Below are 20493 nucleotides of genomic sequence, written 5' to 3' on the forward strand. Positions count from 1 at the left end.
ATAAGAAATAGTTACTGTATTTTTTATTTTTGGTATAAAATCTATACACATTATTGATTTATGGAAAAGTACATTAGGGCTATCTGCCTAAAGGGAGGGATGTCTTCGTGGAGGACTTTCTAAGGGAAACTGGCTCGTATACACATGGGGAAAACCACGAAAACGCACATGCAGCCAGCCTGTTCGAGGGATTCGGACCTCGGACCGAACTACCAGTGTTCAGCGGCTTTCTATATACACTATTATAAATATTTGGATGTCAGATATACACTATTCACATAAAATTCATGTATTATGAAAACAAATTTCAATATTTTTGATTTCTAGGTTTGCAGTTCAATACGAAACTTCGCTTTTATTTCAGCGTATATGAAACAAAGTTGCAAAAGGCAACTGACGACACGGGAACTTTCCCTCTTTCGATATAAAATTCCCTTTTCCAAAGAAGAGCGAACTCTTATATAATCTCCCTCACATTGCCGCACGTAATTAATACCCCGTTTGGACGACTCCAATTGTCTGTGCAGAATGCCAGCAAAGACTGCGTTTGCCACGGTTGAACTATTCTTATATTTTTTTTATATTTTTACATTAACTTATTTAAATCACATTTTTTATGGATATATTTCTTCATCCTTTAAAGCAGGAATTTCTTATAGTTCTGCTGTACTTCAATAACTGCGCATAATAAAAAGGCCTCACTGAAAAGAATCGTTAAAAAGATTCATATTAATACTTCATGTTAATTACAGTAAGACCCCGCTTAACGCTGTTTCGTTTAGCGCTGTTTCGGTTTAGCGCTCTTTTATTTCAACCCGGGGATTCCACGAAATCGCTCGCAGCATACGGGAATTCCCCGAAATATTATGCAGCGATAGGTTTCAAATACATATCCGAAAGAGTGTACTTGTATTTCTTGTTTGGTGCGGTATTGTACAGACATATTTTGAAGGGGTAAATGTGGAAGATGTCGAAGAAATAATTAAAGAAGCAGCGGCTAGTCTTTCTAATGATGAGCTCAAGGAATTAACTGAACAAGAAGAAAACAAAAATGTTGACAGCAGTGATTCAGAAGAAGAGCAAAAAGAACTTTCGATGGCGTTTGTAAAAAGGAGTTTGTCTACCATAACTGAAATAATGGATCAATTCATTGAAAATGATCCGAATTTTGACAGGAGCTCAAAAGTAAGGCGTGGTGTTAGAGATGCTCTATCCGTTTATGAAGAACTTTTAAGAGAACAACGCAAAAGAAAAAGGCAAACAACATTAGATGCTTTTGTCACAAAAAGGCAAAACACTGAAAACGCGGAAGGCTAACTAAATATGATTGACTGAGAATTTTATTTGTTTTTTTTAAGAATATTCGTTTTGTTATTTATATTTTGTTTTTATTTTTGCAAGAAATAATAATGTGGTATTAATTTGGGCTTTAAGAAATAAATGTTTGGTTTTATTTTAATTAATAAAACATACTTTTTAAATTTAATACCTAACCAATTTCCTAGCCATCTTCCCCTAACCCCAATATTTACATGTAAAGATAGCCTCGTTTAGCGCTGTTTCGCATTACGCTCTATTTTGATGGAACGTATTCCCCGCGTTAAGCGGGGTCTTACTGTACATGAGAGTAATGGATACTTTGCATGATAAATATACGTGCTATTGTTATACATAATACAGAACAACAGAAAGGTAAGAAAAGGTATTTGAAAAAGTAACAACAAAATTCCAATGGGAATAACACGTATTTGGCTAAACATTAACAAAAATCTTATTAGAATCAGAAATGTTAGCATTACAGAGATTACTCTTTTCCAGACAGAAGGCAATTTAAATTAATGTTTACTCAAGGGAGCATGAACTACGTAGCATAATGATAACAACAGACATAATTATCTAGTCCATGGGACGCAAATTAGACAGAGTTCTCATTTAAGTAATTACTAATTTTACGTAATCCTATATAAGCTTCCAATTTCATAATTCAGAATTTAGTTTATGTAATTTCTTTAAAAACTTCACCGCTGATTTCGTATAGATATTTCTCCCTTTAATTTATTTTATTCCGAATATTAAAATTTAATGATTCTCTTAAAGACAGAGCCTCATTTCCCGATCAGATATATTCATATCAAACATTGTTTGTATTTTTTTTTTTTTTTTTTTTTTTTTTTTTTTTTTGCATATCACTATATTTTTTGCTTTTGTCCTATCTACGCATTTTCTGATATAATCTATAAATTTTTTAATATTGCATATTTTTTCGGAATAGCGTATTCTCCTTGTATTTAAATTTCTCTTATAATATAACCATTCGAACACCAGTATTTGCTTAAATTCTGTGTATTAGGTTAACGTTAAAACCTTCACATAACAGGTATTAATGTTGGAAATAATTAGCAATCATGTCCATTATATATATGAGATAAAGAAAGGATAAATTGCACAAAAATAATAATATAAATAATAATAACTTATCATATTTTCTTAATTAATTAATTTCGCAGAATTTTGCGTCATAATAATTGTTAATTACTAATAAATTTTTCAGACCATGAATGTGTAAATATATTTATATTTGTAATAATGTAGAAATGCTGCGATGTATAATGAGTAGCAAAAATGGCAGCCGAAGCAGATTTAATTAGATTGATCATGGCAAATTTTAAATATTATTTTTTATTTAAATTGGCATTTGCTGCCACACATTACTTGCTATAATAATCGTGCCTTTTCCAGAGAATTTGCAGAATATGAAGTAAAAAACTTAAAATGGAATTAGTAGACTGTTAGTAAACACCAGACGTGTAATAACACTTTGTACAACTGCTTAATCAATAGCTCTTTTTAAATTGTAGATTATTCAAAAAATAATTAAATTTAAGCTATAATTACAAATCAATTAATAATTTAAATAAAATTAATACTAGATCTTGAATACAGTAGAATTTAATTTTAAATCTTAAAATTAGTTTTAATAAAAAATACAATATTATTCTTGAAATAAACTTGCAAATAGAAGAAGCAAGTCAATTGCACAGTAAATATTGAAATGTCAAAATCTTGAACTTCAAGGTAATACATGTAATACAAATATATAGCGTATAAACATCTAAATTTTACATATGTTTACAAATGTGGAGTGTGTTTCCATATTTACAAATTTGTGTTGTAGTTGTATGTTTGCAAGTTTTGCATTCTCAGAATTTACCTCATGAGCCAGGTTTAAGTAAATTCTTTCATTCGTAACCATAGAAGTTCAGGGACCTAATGTTCAGCGTCTGAACAAGGGCATTTTAATCTGGTTTATTAAAATGTTTCTATACCCTTATATAAAGCTTTAATTTGTTACGCAAAACTTCAGTATTTGTACAAAACTATGTTCTGCTAGCTTTATGAATGCTGCTATTTGCTATAACTTTTTAAGAAATACAGTGGAATCTCAAATCACACAAACCTCTCACCGAGAACAAAGGAGCAATTATCTTATAAGATATTCCTTCCGCCTTCTTAGCATGCCTTCGTGATGTAGTGGTCAGCACACTCGGCGCGTATTCTAGAGGTCCGATGTTCGAGTCCTAGCGAGGGCATTGCTCATCTTTCTCGTCCTCTGCTTCAAAATATCCTAATATCTCTACAGTGGCGTCCGAACTAAAAAAGAGGGTGGATTATGGTACTCCACCACCGGGAATTTGCGATTGAGTCCAGTAATCCCCAGTCGCCTTTTGAAACGGGGGGCATATATAAGTATTTATCCCTCTTTCTTATCATGTTTTCGAGGTGTAGTGGTCAGCACGCTCGGTGCGTATTCGAGAGGTCCGAGGTTTCTCCAACTCCAAAAAAAGTGGCTCTACAATCTAAACAAAAATGTCTCGGGAGGTAAATACCATATCGAGGTGGAAATACAAGAGTTTTCAACAAATGGTCTTCAGAATTCTTTTAAGGTAATAGTTGAGGGTATATTAACACTTAAAGGCTTCTGGAAAAATTATTTTATTATATTCCGTGCATTATCATTAACAAAGCCGTGTAACAAATGACTTACAGAACCACAAATTCAACCTCGAGGAAAATACATGATTGGGTTCTGAGCAGAAATTCTAAAAGCTTTGATACTGAGGATTTTTTTTATATTTTGTTTGTTTTGTTATTTAGGTTACCATATACCTAGGAAAAATGATGGGCTAGAAAGGTAACAATGGAGGCGAGGGAGAGTTACTAGAGATCCATAAAACTAAGCTCAAAAAAGAACTGAAGAACTTCAGAAGCAACAACAAAAAGGCGAATGTGGAGAATGCATTTTTAGAGGAAGAAGGAAGAAAAGATGAATCTAGTCTTTTGATCCGCCAAATTTGGGCGAAATTGGGTAAATTCAGAGATTTCGTTTAATGATATCACTCATGCCGTAGTAAATAACAACATAGGTATTCGCTGATCTCGCTTTAGAAAAATTTTGAAACGTACGTAATTAATCATACTAGACAGAGTTGGAATGAAAGAAGATGTAGTGAGTTTAAAATAGATTTGAGGAACGCAAACAGACATAGAGAAGATCTGAAAAATGGCGCCGCAGAAATACCGTTGCCTGACGTTTTCGTAGAAAGACAAGTTTTAAACTGTAAACGCAACGTATTAATTTTATTTAAAACTAGCTGTACCCGCCCGGCGTTGCCCGTGCATTTAGAAAATGCAGATAAGTGAATAGCGCAGGAATAGCAGTGTAGGACATGTAGACTGTCTCTCTCTCTTCCCCCCCCCCCCACACACAACATTCCCCGTCGATAAAAAGGAAGAATATATCCTAACCATGAGCCATCTGTTAAAAAATTAGTTTAAATGAGAACAGACCTCATATTAGCACATGCTAGGAAACCGTAGTCATGTGGTTATAATCATTGCTCTGAAGTATAAAGAAAAGTAAACATAAAAAATTCAAAATCAAAGATAGGAAAGAGTTGAAAGAGAAAGATAGAGAGTACAGTACAGAAAAAATAAAAAGTAACGAAAACATGGATGAAATAAAACATCCTGCTTACAGGAAATTTGGAGTTAAGAACCAATTAAATTTTTAATTTAAGTGTAAGTTAAATTTAGATGACAATGAATTAGAAGAGGAGAGTGTTTGTGTATGTTTGTGGAGCTCGAGCTGGGGTCGCAAGGGCCCCTGACCGATTAATGTCTGTTGGTACGGCAGCACCATTCGGATTATTGCTCATGCTCTCAAGAGAGCACTAAACAATAACATCACTATTTAAAGCATGATAGTCAGAGTTAGTTTGGGAGAGTGGAGAGTGGCAATAATTTTTCGTTAGATTGTCCTTTTCGTTAGAGAGCCTCGGGATAAACTATATTTAATGTTCTTCCATTCGGAGCTAAGATGTGTAGATTATCGGCATTACCAACTCTTGAACAACCCACGTACAGTTGACCATGGGAGAAACACGGCTTACGGAGGTCGAGCCCTACAAGTTTCCCGATTGGCAACAACAGTTATTTTCAGAACGATAATTTTTTGAACTGTAAGTTTTGAGCAGTAATGTTGACGGTAATGTTTCTGAATAAAGCAAGTATTTAACAATTAATGTTTGACGGAATGTGTTTTTTAATAAAGGAACTAATTAAATGCTAACATTTCAGAAGTGGGATAAACTAGAATTATTATCTAGATTTAACAACGTATTGCCTTAACGTACGCTAAGCCTAAACTGAATGTGGAAACTCGCCAAAACTAGTAGTAGACTACTAGTAGGTAATAATGCCTAGTAGTTTACTAGTAGGTAATAATGCCTAGTAGTAGGTAATAACGCCAAAACTACTAGTAGTTTTCTAGTAGAAAGGTACGTGAATTTATAAACTGTTTATGTTATGTCTAAGTATTAAACGGAAAGAACTTAAGTATATTTATTGTATTAGTATTTGAAAATTGAAGTCTAAGATGGCTTATTTGGCAAGAGGCAAAAAATGTGATTTAAAAGAACTTGCTTTGGAACTTGATGTAGATGTCCCTTCTGATATTAAAATTGTAGGCTTAAGAGATATGATTTTGAATAGTACGAATTATAACGAAGACTTTACTAAACAAATGCTAGATAGAATTATAAATGATCGTTTAGACAGGGAAAAGTTAGAAATTTTAGAAAAAGATAAGCAAAGAGCATTTGAAATGGAAATTATAGAAAAAGATAAGCAAAGAGCATTTGAAATGGAAATTATAGAAAAAGATAAGCAAAGAGCATTTGAAATGGAAATTATAGAAAAAGATAAGCAAAGAGCATTTGAAATGGAAATTATAGAAAGAGATAAGCAAAGAACTTTTGAACTTGAAAAATTGAAAATAGAAGCGGAAATCAGAAGTAGTAATGTAAATGATTCTGTTTCTTCTAATGTTATTAGAAGTAATATTTGTGATATGAGTAAATTAATGCATAAGTATGATTTGAATGAAGGTGATATAAGTTTTTATTTAGTTTTATTTGAGAGACAGGCACGACGTATTGGGTTAGAAGAACAAAACTGGGTTTCTCAGCTGTTGGGTCTATTGCCTTATGAAATAACTCATTTAATTGCCCGTGAATCAGAAGAGAAAGCTAACGACTATAAGCACGTTAAACAACTGCTACTGAGAAGATTTAAGTTAAGCCCTGAACAGTTTCGGCAAAAGTTCGTTGATCATATTAAAACGTTGCGTAATACGTGGAAGGACTTCACGTTTGAATTAAAAAATTATTTTGAAGAGTGGCTTGCTGGATTAAATGTAACAGATTTTGACTCTTTAAAACAACTTATTATTACTGATCAATTAAAGAAGAGGGTCCCCGCTGCTATCCGAGACCATTTCATTGATGATTGGTCTAAATTGATTAATCCTGAAGAGTTGGCTGAAAAACTAGATGAATATGAAAATATTCGGGCAGGGATAAGAGTACTTCAAGTAGAAAATAAAACTTTTAGGCATAATTTTAAGCCCAAATCTGGTTCTAAATTTTATGAAGGATCCTATAATCAGTATTCAAGACAAAGAAATGTTAAAGATTCCATGCAGAGAGATGATAATTTCAAAGTGGGTTTTAAAAACAGTTTTGATAATAAATACAATCTGAGAGATAAATTTTATAAAACAGACGAAAGGAAAAGGGAATATAATTCTGGCATCCGCAATGAAAAGGGTGAGCCGAAATGCTTCAATTGTAATAATTATAGACATATAGCGACGGATTGTCCTCAGCCTAAAAAAGAAATTATTTGCAGGAAATTTAATGAAAAGGGTCATACTTTTAAAAGGTGTACGTCTAAGAATCCAGACATGACAAATGTTAAAAATAATTTATCCTTGAACAAGAATTCAGGTGTTTCACCAGCTGTATATTTAAAGTATGCTTGCATCAATAATGGAGAAGAAATTACTGCAATCATAGATACGGGTTCTAGTTCGTGTTTATTGAAACAGTCTGCGGCTAAAAGACTGAATCTTATTGTAAAACCTGATGTGGAGGAATTGTTTCGCTTTGGGAACCAGAATAAACCAGCCGCTAGAACATTGGAAAAAGTAACTGTTATCTTAGAGATTGATAATGTGGAAGGAAAGGACATTACAGTTCTAATTGTAGGAGATAAAACGCAACCATGCGACTTATTAGTTGGTCGAACATGGATTGATTTACCACATATTGCATACGCCAAGATAGGTAATACCTTGCATATACGCTATGCTAATGACTTCCCATTTTCACAGTTGCAAAATGATAGCAACACTCCGCGAATTAAACTGAAGGCTTCCCAAGAAACTCAAATCGAAAGTAATACGTTTAATTTCGTGAAAGTTAAAACTAATGAAATAAATAACGGTTATGTTTTAATAAGTGGATCGGAAGATGAGCTGGGCTCATTATTGGAAGTAATACAGGGAGAAACAGTGACACCAGTCACTAACTACTGCGATCGAAAACTAATTTTGAAAGAGAATCAATGTATCGGTAGAGCGGAAGTAGCAGAATTAGTTGAACCAAGTTCAGATCAGAAAACTGAAAATTCAAGTCAAAAGGAAATACTGATAATAAATGAAATTAAGAAGTTTAAGAGACCGATTACTTTAGAAGAAATTAAAGTTAATAACAATATTACGCCAGAGAGAAAACAGGAAGTTTTACATTTGATAAATGAGTATCGAGATTGTTTTGCATTAAATATGGAGGAATTAGGGTGTACAAATTTAACAAAAATGGATATTAAAGAAATTGAAGGGAGTAAGCCTATTTGCATGAAGTCGTATAAAACCAATTCCGAAGAGCGTGCTTCTATAAAGAAGATAATAAATGAATGGAAGAAATATGGAATTGTTACTGAAAGAAGATCTCCGTATGCTAGTCCAGTTTTACTCGTAAAGAAAAAAACAGGTGAATTACGATTAGTGATAGATTATAGAAAGTTGAATTCGCAAACTGTTAAAGATAAATTTCCACTCCCTAGGATAGATGATCTTCTTGAATGTCTTAGTGAGTGTAAAGTTTTCACTACATTGGACTTAGCTCATGGATATTTGCAGATTCCTTTAACTGAAGAAGCGAAACTGAAAACAGCTTTCATCACTCCAAATGATACTAGTCAATTTGAACGTATGATCTTTGGGTTAGCTTCTGCACCTGCAGAATTTCAGAGACTTATGAATCAAGTTTTAGGTCCATTGCTTAATAAAGAAGTATTGTGCTATTTGGAGGACATATTAATTCCGGCTAAATCTTGGGAAGAAATGTTGGAAAAACTTAGGAAAGTGTTTGATAGATTGAGAGAAGCAATGCTGACATTGAAACTGACAAAATGCGAATTTGGAAAAGATGAAGTTGAGTATTTGGGATTTCTAATAAAATCAAATGATATGCAACCTGGAACAAGAAAATTACGAGCCATATTAAACTTTCCTAAACCAACCAATGAACATGAAGTTAAACAATTTTTAGGTCTTACACGTTTCTTTAGAAGCCTTGTACCGAAATACGCTGAGAAAGCTGAGCCGCTAACGAGACTGACGAGGAAGGATGAAACATTTCGTTGGAATGAAGATCAGCAAGAAGCATTCATTACTTTAAAGGATCATTTAACTAATGAACCAATACTAGCATTATATAATCCGAATCAGAGAGACTGGGACAAAAAGATTAAGGAATGCGAAAGAAATTTAAACAATGTGATAAATAAGACTACAAATAAAACTCCTTTTGAAATGCTTCACGGTTATTCACCAAAATTTAACGACGGATTGATGAGGATGATTACAGATGAAGACGCAGATGAATGGGAGAATCCAGTAATCTTACAGAATGAAGCTAGAAAGAGAATTGAAGATATGCAGATGAAAATGAAAGCAAATTATGACAAGAAGAAAAGTAATTCTTTAACATTCGAACGAGGAGAAATAGTAGTTATGAGAAGAGTACCTAAATCAACTGGAGAATCAACCAAAACACAACAAAAGTATCGAGGACCTTTGGTAGTTACAGAAGTTTTACCAAGTGATACCTATAGAGTGACTCAATTAGAAGAGAAGGTGAAAGGACATTTCTTTAGTACGACAGCTCATGTGAGCCAATTAAAGTCATGGCAGTGTCAAGCTGAATCAGAAGAAGACGATGATGATGGTGATGACATTTAGGTTACTGAGGATAACGATAACAACACGCCGCATATTACTAAAACTAGGACACGGAAAAAGAATAGAAAACGACGGTGAATCTATATGACAGCTAAAGACTTTCGAACTATAAACATTAATATTACAGATTTATATTTTTTAAATATAAGTTCTTAATGTTCCGAGGTCGTAACTAAGTCAGGATGCCCGAATGTAAACGCAACGTATTAATTTTATTTAAAATGTATTTTCCCGATTGGCAACAACAGTTTTTTTCAGAACGATAATTTTTTGAACTGTAAGTTTTGAGCAGTAATGTTGACGGTAATGTTTCTGAATAAAGCAAGTATTTAACAATTAATGTTTGACGGAATGTGTTTTTTAATAAAGGAACTAATCAAATGCTAACAAAACAAACAAGAATATCTCTTCCTTTTTGGATTCCTCTTCAATTTTGCTCTCCATGCGCTCTCCTTCTTACGGTACGTTAAATTTAAACTAAATTTCCATTCGTTTCCTTGAGTTAGATTCAATGATTTCCAATGGTTTTCTTATTATAAACTTGTGCCCAAAGTACTTAAAAAACGAATTAAACTGGTAAGTCGATATTTCATTATATTCGAATTCCAGTGTAAAGTACGAAAGACAAAGGTATAAAAGCTGGTATTCTATAGAATACATGAAAGCCAGCATTTTAAAGAATACCAATGCATTCCTGAGCAATGTCTCTCTCAGCATTGTATAACTCGGCAATGTATGAAATCCGGCATTCTATACAGTATCTAGTTATTTTATAGAATGTCGAAAACTGCCAGCAATGTATTAAGTGGATAAGCATTTCCTAAGTGTTCTATAGAACGCCAAATGATAAACTGGCAAAATATGAAATACGTATCCGATTAGTACATCCATCCAAGATACATCTCCGATTCGCTTAACTGTATTCCAAGAAGGTTAGGTTAGGTTAGGTTATTTAATTACGGGAAAGCCTCCAGAGCTATCTGCCTAAGGGGATGGATGCCTTCGTGGAGGACTTTCTAAGGGAAACTGGATCCTATATACGTTACACATGGGGAAAACCACGAAAACACACATGCAGGCAGCCCGTTTGCAGGATTCGGTATTCCAAGAAGGAATTTATCTGGCGGATAACAATTCCGATTGTGAAACCAGTTTCAATTTGCAAACATTTCGAATGACAAACATCCTGCAAAAACGAATTAATTTGATGAATCGAGATTTCCCCTTTATTGGAATTGTAGTATTATACGTGAAAGCCAATATATGAAAGCTGGCATTCCATAGAATATATGAAAGTCGGCATTCTACAGAATACTTAAACATTCCTCTGCAATGTATACCTCGATAATGTATGAAAACCGGCAGTTTGTAGAATACCTAAGCATTTTATCGAATGCCTAAAACTAGTTGGCATTGTGTGAAGCGATTAGCATTTCATAAATTTCTTAGCCATTCTATAGAATGCCAAAGTATCGGCACACCATCTATTAAATGCATTTCCGATTCGTTTCGAATATCCATACATTTAATTCATTCATTCCATAATTTCATACATTTAATACATTTTCACGCATTGTTTTCTTTATTAAAATAGGCATAAATTTTGTTTTTCGGAACTGTCATTTTTCTTTACAATTTTTAAATAAATGCTTTTTTAATTGCACTCTCTCATAATTTTTCAAAATAACATTGGTATTTTTAAAGAATGCACGTCTGTTAAATAATAGCCTTATCATGATCTTTATTTCATACTTTACTTATATCATTTGCCGTTCTATAAAATACCTTGGCATTATATGAAATGCCTAGGTAAACTATATAATATCTCTCATACATCATTTATGTTTCCTAGGTAGGTAAGATATTTTATAAAATGCTTAAGTATTCTATAAATGCCAACGTTTCATATACTTTCCCGATAACATATGAACATCATTTGAAATTAAATAGTCTTCCTTCAATAAATTTGATAGATTTGTAATTGTAGCTCATATAATTAGCTTTACTGAGTTTAAAACAATAAAGTATTATGCATGTAAATTTAATACTTAAAATTATATTTTAATAGTAATACTCGTAATATCATTATTAAGAGCAAACCATTTTACAGAATACTTTCGTTGCTATATGCTATGCGTTATGTTATCGTTATATGCTATGCGTATTTGCAGCTGCTTTTTACATCGTCATTCACCTTTTGCTACCAGAGCTAATAATTTTTCTCTAGTGGTAGATGAGTACAACTATTGGAGCTAATATTTCTAAGAAGTGAATGATAATAACCAAAAGAAACATAGTTTATTTTGTAGCGTTAAGAAAAAATTAAGAAATATTTGATATATCTTTTAAAAGACCTTTTGCCTTATTTTAAGAAACCTTTTATCTGAACAGAAAATTTAGGTACTGTTTATTTATTTTCTTTAACAGTCATTTTCTAGGTTTCTTGAAACAGAAGATGAGTATAGTTTTTAACTAAATTAAAGACAATTCAGTGATTTAATTTCGTATTTTCTACTCAAAATTTGCAATTAGTTTGAAAATAAAATTTTCTACAAAATGGTTTATAAAACTGTGGTTTATGTACGAGTTATTTGTGTATACATTATTCAGGACTTGAATTATTTTGTATTTAAGATACCTTTTTTACTGTAATCGATTTTTTTACTGTAACTACTAGTTTCATGGGAAATAAGAAATAATTAAATTAAAGCATTTCTTAATGTTAATTTTTAAAGAAAAAAACACTTTATCCTGGAAATGTAACTGTTCGTAATTACAGTTATTTTTAAAAAAATGAAATAATGAAGTATATGTGTGTATGTATGTATGAATGCTCCTCGCATTATGAAAAACAGACAACACTTAGATAACCAAATTTTTAATACACATAGGCCTTCATCCGAACATGGTCGCGTCAAAGCCCAAATTCTGACTTTCGAATTTATTTTTGATTTATTTCATATTTTGTACAAGTTTAACGAACTTTTGCTTACGAAACACAGGGATTTGAAAGCGTTAAGTGGCAGCAATGTTCGAAATGAAACATTTTTATATCCAGCTCATCAGACTGTTGCCATTCGGCAAAATGTGAGGTATTTATCTTTCAGTCTACGGATTCAGCTATTTGAAAGCAATGTATTGCCACTGCTTCAAATAGAATACTTATTATTCTCATGCGCTAGCGTGTTGCCCTCAGTAAAGCGTGCAATATTTAATATTTCTTTAACAGAGTAGCAAACAAAGAGATGGAAAAGCAATAAACGCAGTTTTAAAAAATATTTTTTCTAACTTTCAATCTTAAATAAAAATGCATTTACATCTTGGTATTTTTAATTAGAAAAATTAAATATTTTTAGGAAATGGCACTACATAGACTCATTAAAATTATTATATTCTTTTCTTTTTTATAACAATACTTTTAGACGGTTGGCTGCTCAAGCGGCTAGTTAAAAAATATAATAAAAGTATAGCGAATATAAAAATGTCTCTAACTCTCTATCGGGAAATCTAAAGCTATGAGGTTTTCAAATTTTTTGTGTTTTTGCTCTTGAATTTTATGTGGCGCAACGCGAAGAAAGAGATATTTAATAATAAAGTTAAAAATATGTGTTAGCAGGAGTAAGTCCAAGAGCAGACTGATAACCTGAGATACTCAACGGGAGCATTAGAAACCTTAGCAAATCCTCTGGTGAGACGTTAAAATCTGAAAACTTTCAGATTTGGTTTCTTTCTTTTCCATTTATTTAATTACCGTAATTTCCGGAAGAAACGCCGCGGCGTTTACGTGTTAAAACTTAAATTTTCAGCGGGTGCGGCGTTTCTACCCATGCGGCGTTTAGGTGCACTAAAAATAAAATATTTCCTATGATGGTCATTGTACATAGTTTGGATGGCCTTGTCATTGTGCATAGACTGGTGCTGTTCCCGCACAAAAGACCACTCAGTTGCTTTTTGCGAACGTTATTTTGTTTACATTCTTTCCCTTGAACGGACCTACATGCCTTATTCACCCTAAACGAGATCTCAGAGCAATAACATTCTTCCCCCTTGAAATCAACATTCTCATCAGTTTTAATAGTCTCTCTCCTCTGCCATTCGATGAATCTTCCAGGACCCATCCTCTCCCCACCCCTGCCTTTTCTGCAATTTTTTTCAAAGGCAGACACGACTCCACCTGCCTCGAAATAACGAACTCTGACGTATTTCCCTTTCAGCATGAATGGATTTTTCTTGGCATTCTGCCAAATACAGTTCCCATCAGTTTGGGTACAAGTACTTGTTGGATAGTTTTTAATTAGGGAGCGGAAAATTTTTGAAAATGTCTCTAAACGGCACAGAAGCTATACATTTCTTACCTTTAATTTATTTTTGAGTTATGGTTTGATTTCATGCATTTTTCTTAACTGGTATGTCATATATCAGGACTTAGGTTGAGTTTTTGCATCTATACAACCCACGACGATGTCACGCGCAATTTAATCTATTGCGGCGTTTACGCTGATGCGGCGTTTCTGTGTAATTTTAATTTTTTTCCCGCCATTTTTCTCGAGTGCGGCGTTTACGCTGATGCGGCCTTTCTTCCGGAAATTACGGTATTTACTCTTTTTTATTTTACAGGTTATTATGTAACAATATCCAGTTTAATAAGCTTCCGTGTTATGGTTCTTGTACATTATTTTCAACAGGGAATATTTTGACGAATTCTTTCACCATGATCATCAAAAAACACTTTCAACAGAAGCCCATGTGCGATTGTTGTGCAGGTAACATACATGATGTATTACAAATCTGAAAAGCCTGAAGCTGTATGTAGAATGTAAGGAATGCCTATATCTTAGATTTTCTTCTTGAAACCTTCAAATCTCTTAGATTTTCATGTGTTCGAAACTCCCAAACTTTAGTTCCAATTTTAGTATAGTTTCTCCAAACCTCTTCCAGTTCAATACTGCCCACCACTTAGCTATTTCATTTGAGCTATTCACAAAGTTAAATTTTGCAGAACAGTTTCCAATTTGTGGACTAGAAAATCCTTTTATCCATATATTATACCTAAGATTTACGTGTTCCAAAATATTCCTCTTGTAAGTATTAGAATGCTATATTTGTATAATTATATGGAGTTCCCCATTACAATAATTCCTTATCTTGGAATTCCCTTAACCATAGTTTCATTATTTTAATACACTCCCAAGGGATAAACAATAGATGATAAATAACCTCATTTTCAGCTTAGGGAAAATGCTATGAAATATTTCCTTCACTTTATTCTCTAAAATCTTCATACGCAATACATCTTATAAAATATGACATTGGCTCCTGTTATCGGAATTCAAAGCAGAAGTTATTCATAGATATTTGGAGTTTTATCACATTCTACACGAAATAAATCACCAAAGAGGAATATGAATGTCTTTGAAAAGTATCTCATCTATCCATTTTTCTGCAGCAGCTTTTCAGATGCAAATCCTTCAATCGCGAAATCAAATAAATGTCTCACAGCCGTCGGCCTCTGTTTACTTTGTAATAATGCGAACATTGAAATGTAAAGCAATTTCGCCTGCGCTTACCTCAAAATGTATTTTCCTGCAAATGGTGACAGTCCAGCCCCATATATTACGGCATCGTGCTTTATTTTCGTCAATTCAGGGAAGCATCTGTGGGTTACTATGGTTGGATGTTTTATTTTTATGTCTTAGAATGCATAGTAAAGGTGCAGAAAAAATTTTAGAAGATTATTTGAATTTCAAATTCCACTGGGTTATTTTGAATACGCCTGCTGAGTAACTTGTTGAAAGACTCAAGCACAAAAGTATGTCTCTGAATTTTATTACCCCTGGGAAGTAGAAAACTCACGATTATAACTTGACTATTCAATTGCGTTAAAATCAAGCGCGAAATTTAATTGAAAACTTTATTTTTTTGCAGTTTGAAATTTTATTTGTTGACCACAAATGCTGAAGATCACTGAAAGCTTTCAGTGTATTGCCAACCCCAGATATTAAAATATCAGAAGATAATATACTTTTGAAAAGAATATTTTAATATGTAAATGTGGTCAACACAGTATTTTAATATATAACTAAATTCAAAATAAGGATAGTAAAATATTATGTGTGGGTATATCCACACATAATATTTTACGATGTATATATATAAAATAAAGTAATTAAAAGTAAATTAGAAAGCCTATGACTTGCGCTAAAGCTGAAAGGTAATAAACCAATAATTCATAATAATTTATAATAATAAAACTTTCCAGGTACCATCTCCACCTTTAAAATACTAATTTAAATTCTAGTACAAAATTGTTTGCATTCATGATTTTAAATTGAATATTTGTTCCTTGGAGATGGTATATATAAAATTTTCTTATTATAAATTATTATGTATTATTGCTTTAGTTATTAGTTTATTTAATAAAATATTATTTTTATATTTGCTTTGTTACGTATCGTGTTCTGCATTTTTAAAAAATTGTCTTTCTTCATTTTAATTTTCATTAACGATTCCATTTTTAAAAGTATACTTAATTTACGTTGTTTCAATTTAGCACCTTCTACCCGTAGAGAAACGTTAGACCTTCATATTTCTGGAACAGAATTTTATTCATTTTCTTTCTGTCACTATTCGTAGAGAAATGAATTTAAATCATATGCAGATCATGCTTCTCCGAAATGGTAGTTGAACATTGAGAATATTGAATAACAAATAAAATGCTGTATCTGGATTTTAAGCCCCAACTGAAATGCAATTTCCTTTCCAATAAAGCTCTCCATCTATATGCTGGAATTAGTTTTAAAAAATACCATGTTTTTGACCATACAGCATCGTTACTGTCAAATACCTATTTTATGAACTCCGATTCTATGCAACTGTCCACAGTGTGTATTACTTTACAATATTATTTTCATATTTATATTATTATTTTATTGTTTTATTTATTATTTAGGTTTTACATTATACCTGTAATAAATTTTTACACTTCATAGAGAAATCTCTCCAGAATGTAACATTATGTGTAACAGTGTAACATTCTTTGTACAAGTGTAATGTTTCTCTGTAACATTTATATCCCCACTACATGTCAAACTTCGGAATTTTGTAAAAATCAAAATTTTCTATCCAAAGAAATGTTTTTAATAAATTCCGCTAAATAAACACAAGATGCTGAAAGTTTCTCAGACGGAACAACTGCTCATTCTGTGGTTTCCTGTTCATAATATGTGACACGTAGAATATGAATATTGTATGATACCGTAATATGAAAATGATTAGCTAGAATGGGAATCTTTATGTAAGTTAGATAACAACAGTATACATAATTTTTAGATTTTAGGATGGCAAGTTTTCGTTCGTAAAATTTAAGGTTGTTTTAAACAAAATAAAAGAAGGGCGAATTGAACACATCTTTCTGTCGGAATAAAAGTGTTCAGGGAGAGATGTAGAAATCATGATGACAATAATAAAACTATTTCCTAAAATACACTTCTGTAAACCCATACGTTTCGGTAGGCAAACGTAAACGCAGATATTATGTAAATGTGAATTATTAGCAAACATCGCAAACCATCTGTTAACTCTGTACAATATAGTTTGCTCAAAATATAATTTAGTTCCTTGGTGATTTGCTGGCAATTTGTATTATAGCACATATGCATTATGCACACAGCTCTTGTGCTGAAAGAGGAACCATTAATTTATGAACTATATAAAAGTTTTCCAGTTTTACACGCTGCACAATGACTGCCAACTGTCCCATTCTTGCCACTAGATGGCAGGCATTATTCCTTTCTTTTTCTCTAATTGAGAGCTGGGAAGGAGACTAGATTCGAACCGCTCGGAGGAGCGAAAAGACGAACTTCTGATTCAGAAAGCAATTAAAATGTACTGTCTTAAAGTAATTATCAACTACCATGTTAATACTGTAATTATAAAGATTGTGTAAATGAAAAGTCATTAAGACTTAATTGAAGTTGTAATTTGAATCTAATATAAATGCCGATATTCTAGCTCTCCTAAATAGAACTACGGATTAGAATCAACAGCAACAGTTATATTCCGTCTTAAAACACATTTCTGTGAAAGAAAGTGCGGGGCTATGAAAAACCTTGCAACTGGATTCACGTAACAGAAATACAAAATTGCAAAAACTGAAATGTAGCTAGTTGCTCAAGTTTTCAGTTCTAGAAGATGGCATATATAACTATCATATATATATATAATGTTATCTGTGACATATGTGAATAGAGGTCTTCCCTAAATGCGGAATGTTGAAACATCACTTATTACTTTACAGATTTTTCTTTGGTTTGCATAAAAGCCCGATTTGTGACATTTCAAGTAAGTTGAAATTACAACGGTTGTCTCATCACCTGTTATGAAAAATAGTAAATGTATAAAATTCATAAAGTTTTAATATTAATTATGGTTAGAGTGTTTTTACATTAACAGTCTCCCACTTCTTAACTGAAATATTCTCTTTTTTAAAACCTACCTTTATTTTTATATTAAACTTATGCTAAAATTAATTGTATTATTTTTTATCTCAGAATTTGCAATATTGAGAATGTTTTAATTGTGTCAAAGCCTATACAAGCCTTATAAGGTATTTCTCCCGCCCTTAGCATGCCTTCGTGGTGCAATGGCCAGCATACTCGGTGCGTATTCGAGAGATCCATGGTTCGAGTACCAGCCAGGGCATTGTTAATTTTTCATCTATCCTTCTTCGAAATAACCTGATGTATCTACAGTGGCGTCCGAATTAAAAACATTGGTTGATGATGATTCTCCACCAGGAGGATTTGGCGATTGGTTTCCCTAATCACCGTCGCCTTAAGGTGTTTCTTCTGCCTTCTTAGCATCCCTTCCTGGTGTAATGGCCAGAACACTCGGCGCGTATTCGAGAGGTCCGTGGTTCGAGTCCCGGTGAGGGATTGCTCATTGTTCTTCTCTCCTGTTTCGAAATAGCCTAATGTCTCTACAGTGTAACGTTTTTTAATTTTGAAAATGGTCTAGATATTTAATTCAAATAAGCTATTTAAAACGCCAAATTTAAATGCGATTATTCATTAAAGTTTATAACTAATTCTCTTCACTGAAATTCAAAAATGAAGAAAGAAAAACATGAATCTAATATCTGAAATCAAGCAGTTGTTTTCATTAAGTTAAATAAATAAGTTAAATTTTATGTTATTAGCAGAAACTTATGCCTAAAGAATTTATTGATTCTGAGTTCAATTACAAAAAGCTGAAGCTTAAAACAATATAAATGAAAAATTTTCATAATTAAAAAATATCCATTAAGTCATTTATATGATTTTTATTTTTTGCTGTGGAATCATATCTTAGAAGAATATTTGATCTCTTGACGAAGTTTAATATTTTCATTTATTAAGCTTAGGTTCTCAGTGGTAATAGTGCAAAATATTTTTCCTCCAACGAACAAGCGTTTAACTATTTACCTGCTGAGCAAATAACATAGCATCAGAGAGGAACTGTTTCTACGTATTTAGTAATCTGGAGCAATATTTAAATATATATTAAATAATAACATCTTGGGAGCTGGAAATCACCTTATTGTTAAAGTATTTAATTTACTTGTTTGTAGAAACGTATTTAGAGTCATCCGAAGGGGCATACATTAACTAAAAGGTAATAAGCACCTTATGATATTGCATTTATTTTGAAATAGTTCGGAGATAAATAACTGGCGAGATTTTTATCATTTAATATAAGCAATTTTTATTCGCAATTTTGATATCTAATGTTCAACCTTTAGCTTTAATTGCAGCAGAAACTACGTTTGGCATACGTACCACTAATGTACAACACTGCTCCACGTTTATGCCATTCCAGATTTGCTCAATAGCATTATTAGAAAAACCTCTAGAAGTTATTGAGTATTAGATACATTCTCATTAGAGAAAAGGCTCCATCTGTCTTGTTTTCCCACCGACACTGGATTACAAAGAATGAATTTGCTGCCAAAGATGTAACTATGTGAAAACAACACTACTCCAATTTTATTATCTCCAAGCACATCACAAATGTGCACTTTATGAATAAATATCAGAAGCAGGGGGCACTAGGAACCACTAGCAGACATTACTTTCAGTACTCTCCAAATGTAAAAATGGAACTATATACCAAAAGCCCATCGCTGATACATTTCCTTTATGGTTGGGGGCTCTTTCCTAGCTAATCCGAGAAGGTAACCTCAGATTAATGTCAATGTGGAGAGGAAGGCATTCCCGTTTTCTGTGCGTCTGGCTACAAGGGAACAGCATATAGCAAAACCCCTAAACCCAGTGCTTCGGACTGGACAACATGGGCGAAAACCAACAAACATAACTCTCATGTTCACAAAACTGTTCCATATTTTAAGTTACTGTGCTATGATAAGCGATTCTACCTCCCAAATAGTAGATTTACTTTCATCTCGTATACTAATGTGTCAGAAATGTACATAACTATATATAATCTACTACAGTCCCCTCCCGGCAGTCGTTTTCAGTATTGACAGAACTCTGCAGTCTGGCAGTCTTGGCACAGGTGGTGATAAAAAAGGAACCTGGCTATTTCACATGACCTGTGAGTGTCGCAATGTGAAACCTCGACTTCTTTAGTTAGACTATCAGCCACAGGATAAGTTGGTGTAAAATCGTATGTAAGATCAATGCGGCTTAAGATTTCTCGCGTGATACTAGCAGGAGCTAAACGACCAATCGAATCTCCAAGTTTAATACTCCCACACCCAACGCAATCTCTGATCACCGGGAGTGATGACCTAGTCTTATCTGTTTAGTGGTGAATCTAGAACTGGTGGTGAAAGTCTGTCGGTCCGTGGA

This window comes from Stegodyphus dumicola, chromosome 10 (assembly GCF_044657685.1).
Source record: "Stegodyphus dumicola isolate Sdum_Otavi_A_Nest chromosome 10, ASM4465768v1".
Taxonomy (NCBI): Eukaryota; Metazoa; Arthropoda; class Arachnida; order Araneae; family Eresidae; genus Stegodyphus; species Stegodyphus dumicola.